Genomic DNA, 9,459 nt, shown 5'->3' on the forward strand with positions numbered 1-9,459 from the left:
TAAAGTCAAGTCCTCTTCTATTATATTCAGTCTTGATAAGAAAAGAGTTTTCTTAGCCCTGGTAGAGACTAAATACCCGATCGTGAGATCACAAGCAAATTTTGATAGTGTTATTGATAGTGCTTCTCCTTCCAAATGAATGTCCTTCCTGAAAACTTACTTGGAAATAGGGTTGTTGTGGATAGAATTAGTTAAGATGAAGCTATAGTGGAGTATCCCAGGTCCTTAACCCAAGGTGATGGGTGCTCTTATAAGATGACTTTTAAATAAGAACTAATTCCAATTTTTCTGAAACTTTTCAAAAACAATTGAAAAGGAGGGAATCCTCCCAAACTCCTCCGATGATGACAGCACCTTAATTCCAAAACCAGAAAAATATATATCAAAGAAGGAGAACTATGGACCAATAACACTGATGAACATAGATGCAAAAATTCTCAACAAAGCACTAGCTAATTGAATTCAACAACACATCAGAATGATCATTCACCTGGACCAAGTGGGATATAACCTTGGTATGCAGGGATGCTTCAACACAACCAAATCAATAACTGTGATATATCACACTACAAACAAGAACAAGGCCGGTGCCGCAGCTCACTTGGCTAATCCTCTGCCTGTGGCGCCAGCACCCTGGGTTCTAGTCCCGGTCGGGGCGCCAGATTCTGTCCTGGTTGCTCCTCTTCCAGTCCAGCTCTCTGCTGTGTCCCGGGAGTGCAGTGGAGGATGGCCCAAGTGCTTGGGCCCTGCACCCGCATGGGAGACCAGGAGGAAGCACCTGGCTCCTGGCTTTGGATCTGCGCAGCGCACCGGCCACAGCAGCTATTTAGGGGGTGAACCAACGGCAAAGATAGACCTTTCTTTCTGTCTGTCTCTCTCTCTCTCTGTCTATCTCTGCCTGTCAAAAAAAAAAAACAAAAAACAAAAAACAAAAAACAAAAAAAAACAAAAACTGAGTTACATTTAACCCTCCCTTGCCTAGTAGTCCAAGTTGAGTACTGCAGCAACACATTAAAAACAAGCCCACTAAGATTGCATACTCGTCTGAAATGGGGTTGGTTTGGATCATCGCATCAGGTGAAAAATACATGCAGCTGAGGGATTGGCAGAGAGAAACAACTTAGGCCTTCCATCTGGGAAACTATTTCCTGTTGTTTAATATTTATTTACCCCCAATTATTCCCCATATGCTTTACATGAAGAAGACAAAGCTAGTTAACATTTGGAGTTTCAGAGGAGTGTGGCTGAATTGGTATCACCACACAATGCAGGGGTAGTTGATGGGAAACTTGATTGATTTGTCTATATCTAGGGAATCAGATTGTGGAAGTTTCATGTAAACAATCTAGCGAAATAACAAGGAAATCGTTCATGCCAAGGAAAACAGGGACTTGCAGAGGGAATGGTGAGCAGTCACGGTACAGTGATTCAACTGTGAATGCCATTTTACATTACTTCTTACAATATTAACACTAGATATTTCTCTAATTAAGATTATGATAAACTCTTATCAGAAGTACAGAGGACAGAAAGTGTGTGTGTGTGTGTGTGTGTGTGTAGGGAAGGTTCTGGATTAAAGTTAAATTCTCACTTCCATGGTGAGAAGACAATAGATAATGCCTGAATTATTGAAGTTAAAAATTAGCAATATAAGCATGTTGCTTAAGGTGTGGAGGTAATAAAAATTAAATATAACTACATGTTTTCCAGGTTTTATGCCTGTAGAGGTGGAAAAATAGGAATGTGTGAGGAATAAGGACTTCTGTTTTTTGCAATAATACTTTTTTTAAACTTTTATTTAATGAATATAAATTTCCAAAGTACAGCTTATGGATTACAATGGCTTCCCCCCCATACCGTCCCTCCCACCCACAACCCTCCCCTTTCCCACTCCCTCTCCCCTTCCATTCACATCATGATTCATTTTCGATTCTCTTTATATACAGAAGATCAGTTTAGCATACATTAAATAAAGATTTCAAAAGTTTGCTCCCACACAGAAACATAAAGTGAAAAATACTGTTTGAGTACTAGTTATAGCATTAAATCTTAATGTACAGCACACTAAGGACAAAGATCCTACATGAGGAGTAAGTGCACAGTGACTCCTGTTGTTGACTTAACAAATTGACACTCTTGTTTATGGCATCAGTAATCACCCTAGGCTCTTGTTATGAGCTGCCAAGGCTATGGAAGCCCCCTGAGTTCACTGACTCTGATCATATTTAGACAAGGCCATGGTCAAAGTGGAAGTTCTCTCCTCCCTTCAGAGAAAGGTACCTCCTTCTTTGATGACCCGTTCTTTCCACTGGGATCTCTCTCGCAGAGATCTTTCATTTAGGTTTTTTTTTTTTTTCCCCCAGAGTGTCTTGGCTTTCCATGCCTGAAATACTCTCATGGGCTTTTCAGCCAGATCTGCATGCCTTAAGGGCTGATTCTGAGGCCAGAGTGCTGTTTAGGACATCTGCCATTCTATGGGTCTGCTGTGTATCTCACTTCCCATGTTGGATCATACTTTAAGAATTGTTTGACTTCAAGATTACATATATACATACTGCTACATACTTTGAGAAACAAAATTCTAAAGCATAATTTAGAAATGCATGAGAGGAGATTAAAAATACAAAAGAATAGATAGCCAAAGAATTCATTTTCTTAGAAACCATATATAGATAAACAGAATGAACTTTCATGATAAGCTTCCCTAAAGGAAGGAAAAATATTATACTTTTTCTTAGAAAAAATACTATACTTCTGCCTGGAAGGTTTCTGTTTACAGCGATAGTTAATTTTTGTTTATTGTCGTTAAGTGTTCTTCCATCTTTCTCTTATGTGTTTGCGTTTTGTTTTGCTTAGAAGAACAAAATGCATGAATCCAGAGAAGAATGCATTTTCAAAATGTAAGGTGATTCAGATGTTTACACACACATTGAATGGAATCAAACAGCCTGGCTGTAACATTTGTAGCTGGAATCACTCACCTGATTTAGTACTAATTATTAGGTTGATTTTTTTGTGTGAATTTTTGGTATTGCAATATTTACAAAATTAGTACAATAGTAATTATTTATATATTTCATATAAATATATGAAACAGCGCTGATCCGAAGCCAGGAGCCAGGTGCCAGGTGCTTCCTCCTGCTCTCCCATGTGGGTGCAGGAGCCCAAACACTTGGGCCATCCTCCACTGCCCTCCCGGGCCAAAGCAGAGAGCTGGAGTGGTAGAGGAACAACCGGGACTAGAACCGGCGCCCATATGGGATGCCAGCGACGCAGTCAGAGGATTAACCTAGTGTGCCACGGTGCCGGCCCTGAGAAGATATTTTATACACATAAAACAGTTTTTAATTTTATGATATTTTATTTTGGGATTTTTGTTTGCAGGTGGGGGTGGTCCAAGTGTTCTTAATTTTAACACTGTTAGCATCGTATTTCTTTCTAAGTTTATCTTTAAGATTGTAACTACATGTAAGCTTCAAGAGCAAAACCAACTGAGTATATCACCAGACTTTCTGTTTGGAAGAAATTACAATTGTTGCTAAATTATACAGATCACAAACCACATCATCTGTATTCAACTGCTTATGTTGGTTCATACGAGATATTGTTCCCTTTGAAATTAGTTTTTGGCCTATCTGAATGTCTGAACTACCAGGAGAACCTACTTAGAATCCAGACTTCCATGCTGTAGCCCAGTCCTACAGAACCAGAATGTGGGAGGTTGGTGTCCAAAAGAATATATTTTTAGAAAACTCTGTGGATAAATCAGATACAGCATTTGGAAAGCATTGCTATTACATAAATTTCAAAAACTTAGAAAAATACTCTCAAATAATATAATTTCCATTATAATTTCTTCTAACAACTGTTCAAAAATCTCTCTAAGCCTTCTTTTTTCATATCCTACATGGGATATAAACTCATTTTTGAGTTTATAGTAACCTATTCACATTTTTTCAATAATAAGAATTGAGTTCCAAAAGCACACGTATATATAGTTGGTGAAGTGGAATTTATATACATTGTTTTCCTCCTTTAAAATAAATTGCCTTTTTTTTTTTGACAGGCAGAGTTAGAAAGTGAGAGAGAGAGAGAGTGAAAGGCCTTCCTTTTTCCGTTGGTTCACCTTCCAAATGGCCACCACGGTCAGTGCGCAGCGCCAATCTGAAGCCAGGAGCCAGGTGCTTCCTCCTGGTCTCCCAGGCGGGTGCAGGGGCCCAAGGACCTGGGCCATCCTCCACTGCACTCCCGGGCCACAGCAGAGAGCTGGACTGGAAGAGGAGCAACTGGGACAGAATCCGGTGCCCTAACCAGGACTAGAACCCTGGGGTGCTGGCGCTGCAGGCAGAGGATTAGCCTAGTGAGCCGCGGTGCCGGCCATAAAATAAATTGCCTTGAAAAAGATCGCTATATGTGTACATCAAACAATAATTTGAACATAATTACTGTTAAGAGCAAAAGCATACTGAATAAGAAATGACAACAGAACTTGAAGAGGGAAGGGTTAAATCAAGAAAAGAGGAATTAGTAAACAGATAAAACAATCAAAAGAAACAATTGCAATGTCTGAAAATGTAGGAAGAGAGAAAGGATAGAAGTAACATGAAGAATGTGTTTCCTAGAATTGTCTTAATGAAGATTCTCCAACTGTTGGAATTTCTGCTGCAGTAGCAGCGTGGAGGAGAGTGGACCTAGAAATAGGAATGGAGGTGGTGTCTTGAGAAAACAAATGAAGAATGGAGTGAAACAGGCAAATGCACAGGAAAAAAAGGCCCAATGTTTATTTAACTCTCCTTGACACCCAGTCGTAATACTTCTGATTTATCATAGATTCCTTTCTTTTTTTAAAAAAAAAAAAACTAGAGATATAAATCTTTATTTCACTTTGTCGTGATTCCCTAAGAAGACATGTACGGGGAGCGGGGAGGAACACGGGACAGGACGCTGGGGAGGCTGGGCTGCTGGGCGTCGTCCACCAGGGTCACGCCAGGCTCAGGGGCAGGCAGCGTGGGCCAGATGCACCGTCCTGTCTGGCCCCAGCTTTACTTAGAGCCACCGCCTTTTCTGGGGCCATCAGTCCTCATTTCGTGCCAGATTTTCACCAGAGGCTCCCTGTTCTTCCAAATGAGTTCATGACCGTAAGTAATGTACCATATTCCAAAGAGAGCTCCCCCAAGATGTGCTGCATGATCAAAAAATTTCCATCCTAGGATCCTTCCCGCTGTATCCATGGCAATAATGGCTTTTAGGGCATTGCTGGCTGCTAAGGTGAACATGGGGAGGAAGATGATGGCGAGCTTCCCATCAGGGATCTTGGTGCAGACAGCAGCAAGGACGGTCATGATGGCACCGGATGTACCAAGTGATGGTCCATGTCTTCCTGTGGCACCTTTACATACATAACTGACAAAATTGGAAATAACACCTGCAGACAGGTACACTGCCATGAATTGTTCTTGACCCAGGATGTTCACTATGCTGGAGGAGAAGCTTCATAAAACATACATATTTGCTGCCGTGTGAAATAAGGAGAAATGACTGCATGTTGACAGCAACATTGGAGAACAAAGGACCTTTGAGGCTGGATTAGATGTGAAATATTTAATCATTGTCTGCTGTAGAGAAGGTACTCTCCATAAACAGAATACAAATACATTTGCAGCTATGATACCTGTCACAGTCCGCTGGCCATCACTTAGGTTATTCTGCCATTTGTTAATCTCCTTTCTGAAGTCTCCTTCTTTTTGTGGCCTTATGCTATCCAACCAATCAGCTTTTATACCATCAAAATAACTCTGGACCCTGGATTTCAGTGATTCATACTGCCAAATAGCAGCTGATCCAAATGCACAGCCTGTAAACCCAACAGCAAGAAACAACGGTTTCACAAGAGTCCTTATAGGATACGGAGATGGGTAAAATGCTGTTTCTTCCACAGGAGGAATCAAAGCACTTCTCTTGTATGTTTCGCCACTTGTCCCTGTGTCTGATCTTCCAGGTTCAACCTTCCTCAGTGCTTTTCTGAGTCCAGATTTTTGCTGAATAAAGAAATTAAACCTGCATCCGAGCAGCCACAGTGGGGCCAAGGCCGTAGTGAGTTCCTCGGGGCTGCAGCCCCCTAAAGCCCACGCCTGGCTGCAGCCCCAGCTTCTCTGTGCCCAGCCTTGCCACGCCATCTTCCCAACCCATGGATTCCTTTCTTGGCCTCCATAGAAGGGTACTTTAAAAAGTTCACAGACAATAATGAAATTAAAAGATAAGTTTATTTTGGGGCAAAAGAGATATTTGAAATCCATGCATAGTTTTTTCATAATAGGCATTTTCTTTGAAGGTTTGAAGATCCATGGTATTCAATCAGCTCCTTGGTCATTACAGACTTTCCCTGCGAAGTATCTTTCATAGCCATCTTTTCCTTTCACTATTACCTGATTAGTTTAGATCCCCATTTCCTCCCACTTGAAAATTTATAATGGTATTCTTGGCTTTCATTTCATACTCCTCTATTATGGACCAAACTCTGTTTCTCCTCCCTAAATTCAAACACCAGAGCTGTAGTCTGCAAAGTGATTGTTTTTGGAGCTGGAATCTTTAAAGAGGTAGTTAGAACTAAATGAAACCATAAAGGTGGGCCAATAATCCAAAGGACAGAAGTTTTTAGAAGAAGAAGGTGAGACATCAGGAATATATGCACACAGAGGAAGGACTTGGGAAGAAGCAGGCAGAAGGTGGCCATTGGCACCAATTCTACCGGTATCTTGATCTCTGATGTCAAACTCCAGAACTGTGAGAAAATAAACTTCTGTTGTTTAAGACACCGATCTATGGTATCTTGTTGTGGCAGCCTTAGCTGACTACTACACACTCGTACGTCAGGTGGAGAAAGCTTGCTAAGATACAGTGCTGCAACTTTTATTCCCGTTAGGATTCATTAATGATTTTAATTGTCTTTTAATGCTTTCTTCCTGGATTTACCTTTTTCCATTCCCATGTTTCCACAAAATATGACTCCACACTATTTCTACATTTACCAAATAATTTCCTATCTTTCACTGTCAATATAGGTCTACCTAGGAAAATACTTCCTTTCTTTTTATTATTATTATTTTAACTGTGCATACCTATGGGTATAGTGTGATAAGTCGACAATGCATTCAATGTATGAACACTTCTTTTCCTGAGCCTCAGTAGCAGTCAGACATATATATAATTCTTGAGCATGTCCATAAGGAAAAAGCTGAAGAAAATCACTAGTGTCGCGCCAAAGTCTGTAGAGGCTGATGAAGCCCCAGGAGGTTAAAAATTGCTTTCCATAGTTCATTACGAACCTTTACATTCTGTTAGAACTTGAATATTCAAGAGAAATAAATAAGGCCTTTGGTTGCATTCTCTCAGGGTCTTCACTTGCTTGATTTGTAGTCTTGTAACTTGTTATACTTCGCGTTAGTTCTCAGTCTACGAAGTCTATTTTGTCTGATATTAGAATGGTTATACCTGCTTTGATATCAGCTCTGGCTTGGCTGAGGCAATATTAAAGGGCAGTGCATGGCTTGTGCTATAGCCAGCTCCAATCTGTGGCCCAGCAATGTGCTAGTGCCCAGTGAGTAATGCCTTGTTCAATTTACTGCCCAAGACCCAAATCCATCACAGTCAAAATTACCACGGTACATGCTTTTAAGCATCTCTGATGCTTCCTACTTAGAGCTGTGGTGATTGAATTAAGTGGATCTGCCAATCACCTTAATTCACTCTGGATCTTATACTACTCTTATGATCTTTGTCATTCTGTCCATCCTAAATGACCCAAAATTTCACTGGAAACTTGCCCTGTGAGAATGACACACTTCCAATTTCAGATCCACTGGAACTCAAATGTTTGCATAGGGAAATATTTAGAGACATAGCAGTAATCTTCACTTTCTAATGGTATCTCAGTTTCTCACATGTCACATAGAATCTATAAATGAGTCCTATAAACTTCAAAGCACAATTTTTTTGTTTTGCTTTTAATTTTTATTAACATAAAGAGAATAGATCTCATGCATTTCATAGGTAAAGTTTCAAGAAGACAACCACACTTCCCTCACTCTCCTGCTCCCTGGCATCCTCTTCCCTCCCCTTTCTTCATCAGTTTTTGCAATAATATAATTTTAATCCACTCTGTGTTCACAGGCTTAATTTTCCACTAATCATACTATTCAACAAGTAAAACGTAGGAAGACCGCAATTCCACCAAGTATAAATACAGGCTAAAAGTGACAATCATATCCCAAAGTGACCATTTCATTTCTATAGATTTTTTTGTATTCTATATTAGCTGCCACATATCAGAGAAAACATGATATTTGTCTTTTTGAAACTAGTTTATTTCATTAAGCATAATGGTTTCTGGTTAAATCCATTTTGTTGCAAGAGAGAGGATTTCATTCTTTTATGGCTGAGTAGTATTCCATAGTGTTTATATACTACATAGGCTTTATCCAGTCATCAGCTGATGGGCATCTTGATTGATTCCACACCTTAGCTACTGTGAATTGAACTGCAATAAACATGGGGAGTGCAAATAGCAGTTTCATATGCTGATTTCATTTTCTTTGGGTAAATTCCCAGGATTGGAATGGCTAGGTCATACGGTGCATCTATTTTCAAATCTCTGAAGAATCTCCATACTGTTTCCATTATCATTGTACTAGTTAACATTCCAATCAAAAGTGGATTAGGGTACCTTTTTTTCTCACACAGTCAGCAGAATTTATTGGGTTTTGATTTGATTGCTGGATGATAGCCTTTCTAATTGGGATGAGGAGAAACCTATTGTGGTTTTTATTTTAATTTCCCTGATGCTGATAATCATGAGCATCTTTTCTTGTGTTTGTTGGTATAGCATAAGGTATCCTAGAGAACGTTGCATGCACTGGATGTGTATGCTTCAACTGTGGGATGAAAGGATCTGCATATCAGTTAGGTCCATTTGGTCCATAGTGTAGATTAGTACTGTTATTTCTTTTGTTTATTTTCTGCTTAGTTGATGTGTCCATTGATGAAAGTTGGGTGTTGAAGTCCCCATTACTATTGTATTGGAGTCTATGTCTCCCTTTAGAGTCATTAACATATAAATAGCTAGGCAGCTTGTCATTGGGTGCATATACATTTACCATAGTAACATCTTCCTACTGAATTAATTCCTTAATTGCTATATAATATCCTTCTTTGTCTTTTTTAATAGTTTATATGTTGAAGTCTATTTTGTCTGATATTAGAATGGTTACACCTGCTCATTTTTTCTTTTCATTAGCATGGAATATCATTTTTCCATTCTTTCAATCTGCATGTATTTTTGTTGGTGAGGCATATTTCTTGTAGGCAGCAAATAGGTGGGTCTTGCTTTTTAATCCATTCAGTGTATTTCTTTTAGTTGGAGAATTTAGACTATTTACATTCAAGGTTACTATTGATAAATAA

At 39.5% G+C, this 9,459-nt stretch overlaps 1 pseudogene; it reads right to left on the bottom strand.

The window, feature by feature from the left end:
* Positions 1-4,887: 4,887 nt before the first annotated feature.
* LOC100351759 (presenilin-associated rhomboid-like protein, mitochondrial pseudogene) lies at positions 4,888-6,176 on the bottom strand (annotated as a pseudogene).
* Between the last annotated feature and the right edge of the window lie 3,283 nt (positions 6,177-9,459).

This window comes from Oryctolagus cuniculus, chromosome 5 (genome assembly GCF_964237555.1).
Source record: "Oryctolagus cuniculus chromosome 5, mOryCun1.1, whole genome shotgun sequence".
Lineage (NCBI taxonomy): Eukaryota > Metazoa > Chordata > Mammalia > Lagomorpha > Leporidae > Oryctolagus > Oryctolagus cuniculus.